Raw genomic sequence first — 3,418 nt, forward strand, 5'->3', positions numbered from 1 at the left:
ATATATGAATACATATTTATATATATATATATATATATATATATGAATACATATTTATACTATACATATACAAATGCAAAGCATTTTCCCCGACAAGACAAATGTGTTTAGAAGAGCAACTCACCAATAAGTTAGATAGATCTCAGAATGTAGTGCACTTCATTACGCGTTGCCTGTCCCTATACAGCAGTGCAGTCCATCATTGCCACCTAGAACCCACAGCACTTTCGAAGCATATTTGGAAATGTAGAGACAAAGGAGAAATCCCTGAATCTCCTACGCAGCGATCTCTGATTTTCAGTGAAGTTTAACGATATCCTACTCCAATATGTAAAGAAGCGAGCTTATTTCCACTTACCGATAATGAGCCAACCTGTGATCGAAAGTATTCCAAGTCATGACCATCCTGTCTTTTATTTAGTCATGTGTCCTTCCTGCTGTAAAGCAGTACAAGGTCTGGTCAAAGAGTATTGGGGCTGTTGCAATGGTAACGCAGCTATTGCACGCAAATCGAAACCGCTTGATCTTGAAATCTGCCGCATATGCACACTAGGTTATATGTTCTCGCTCACTTCCGTTGTTTAGAGCAGCGCTTCGAAGTAAAGTGTGTAGAGTGTGGTCGTTTCAAAAAGAAGATCAGGCTCGGTTGCGTAGGATCTCATTGATTGTGCCGAGGAAGACGAAAACGTTTTGAAAGCGGTCATAATAGGTGAGGAATCGTGGGTCAATGGCTATGACCTCAAATGACTCCGAAATCAAGGTTTGAATGGAATCATTTTGGGGAAGGCTAGTCAATTAGATCGACCCCAGTACGCAATTGGTACTTAATTTATCGACCCCGAAAGGATGAAAAGCAAAGTTGACCTCGGCGGAATTTGAACTCAGGATGTAAAGACAGTCGAAATACCGCTAAACATTTTACCAGGCGTGCTAACGATTCTCTTGTACTCTAGGCACAAAGCCAGAAATGTTGGGGGAGGGGGCCAGTTGATTAGTTCGACTCTAGTACGCAACTGGTACTTAATAATTTATCGATTCCGAAAGGTTGAAAGGCAAAGTGGACCTCGGCGGAATTTGAACTCAGAACGTAAAGAGAGACGAAATACCACTAAGCATTTCACCCAGCGTGTTGACCTTTCTCATTTCTTTATTGCCCACAGGGGGCTACACACAGTGGGGACAAACAAGGAGAGACAAACGGATTAAGTCGGTTATATCGACCCCACTGCGTAACTGGTACTTAATTTATCGACCCCACAAGGATGAAAGGGAAAGTCGACCTCGGCGGAATTTGAACTCAGAACGAAACGGCATACAAAATACCACTATGCATTTCTCTCGGCGTGCTAACGTTTCTGTCAACTCGCCGCCTTAAGGCTTGAAAGAACTCTTGAAAAGAACAATAAGACGTCGATGAAATCCAAGAGAAGGCAACGAAACAGCTCCTCCGTATACAAAAAATGAAGTACTAGGAATGCTTCCATCAATGAAAATATCACTGGAGAAAGTGTGTTGCTCCAGAAGGGGACTACTTCGAAGGGGACTGCTTCGAAGGGGACTGCTTCGAAGGGGACTGCTTCGAAGGGGACTGCTTCGAAGGGGGTTAAATGCTGAATTGATGTGTTGTATTCTTTTTATGACACCAATCCCGATATCATGTAGAAGCTCCTTTCCGGCATTGTCAGTTAAACTGGGTAGATATTCACTTATCAGACGGTGTTGATATGTTTGGGTGATGGAATCCAGGAAATGAGATATTTCATTTCCAATATGAACGGTCACATGCTTCGATAAGACTGGTTTTAATATTCGCAATCTAACGTGTCAATGTAAGAGCTTGAGATCACACACACACACACACACACGTGGATGTATAGATATATACATTCATAGATAGATATATATGTGTGTGAATATATATATATATAATATGATTATACGTAATTGGTATTTTAAACATTCTAAAACATATACGAATGACAAGGTTATGCAAACTTTCGGTCAAATTGCACTACATCAGATGACCTTGTCAGCATTCACAGCGAAGCAATGTATGTATGCATGCATGCATGCATGTATGTATGCATGTATGTATGTATGTATGTATGTATGTATGTATGTATGAAGATGATAGTTCTGGATTCATAATGCAAGTACTAAAAAATATTACAGATACTGGTGCACAACTGCTGCATTTCCAAAGCCCACCTCTAGTATTTTTTCTGCTGGATGTATGTGAGAATTATTTCAGGCTAGCATTCTGTATAATCATATATTAGATACAGTAGGGTGTCACATTTGAAATAGTTTTGTTGAAAATGCCATTCAACTAAGATTATCCACGTAATTAATAAACAAACTATCCCTACAGTAAACAAAAATCTTTCTGCTTGCACTTATGATATTCCTAGCATGAATCTTTCCGTGGCCCTTTTTGTCGCAACCAATCGATGTTCGATCCTCTTCGGAGTCGTCCACTTCTCATTTGCGTATAAGAGCGCAAATGAGACGGTGCTGCTGAAGAGTTTGGCACCGATGGCGTTGCCCAGTTTGTTTATTGAGTTGAATGCCTTTATTGAGTTAAATGGCTTCCACCCTGGCTTTACTCTTTCAGATTTCAGCATTCATATCTTGGTGCGTGAGATAGTTTGAGAATGACGTTACCGAAGAGTACCAAAATCACAAGATTCACTGGGCCGGACATGTCGCAGGACTCGCAGACAGCAAGGTGGACCCGTGTAGCTGCCGAGCGGCATTCAAGAGATCGGAAAAGAGGACTCTCGGAAGGCCTCTACGACGATGTAAAGACGATTTAGTCAGGCAATTCGTATCAAGATGGAAAAAAAAATGATGCAATTACGATAGAATTGGAAGCGCATTGTGACCTGCGGTGTATAACAGCATCTGATAGTCTGGTCGATACTGTGATACTGTGAAATTTGAAGCACACCCAACAGGAGATCTTATCTAATAAATTTGTACCAGTCAATCGTAGTGTTTCAACTCTTATCCACTAAATTTATCTTATCTACTAAATTTCTTATCTACTAAATTATCTTATCTACTAAATTTGCACCAATTTGTACTAAATTTGTACCAATCAATCGCAGTATTTCAACTCACCAAATTATATTTTGAGACACAACTGTAAATTTGTATGTTGTTTACTGACATACCGCTTCACACACCTGAATTAGTTCTTCTTACCTGCAAAACGACTACTGTTACTTATGGTATAAGACAATACCTGATACCTTTTCCAGTCACAACTTTAGAGATAGTCATAACACGACAGAAGGGTTTGTCCGTCATAACACGACAGAAGGGTTTGTCCGTCATAACACGACAGAAGGGTTTGTCCGTCATAACACGACAGAAGGGTTTGTCCGTCATAACACGACAGAAGGGTTTGTCCGTC

This window comes from Octopus bimaculoides, chromosome 3, assembly GCF_001194135.2.
Source record: "Octopus bimaculoides isolate UCB-OBI-ISO-001 chromosome 3, ASM119413v2, whole genome shotgun sequence".
Lineage (NCBI taxonomy): Eukaryota > Metazoa > Mollusca > Cephalopoda > Octopoda > Octopodidae > Octopus > Octopus bimaculoides.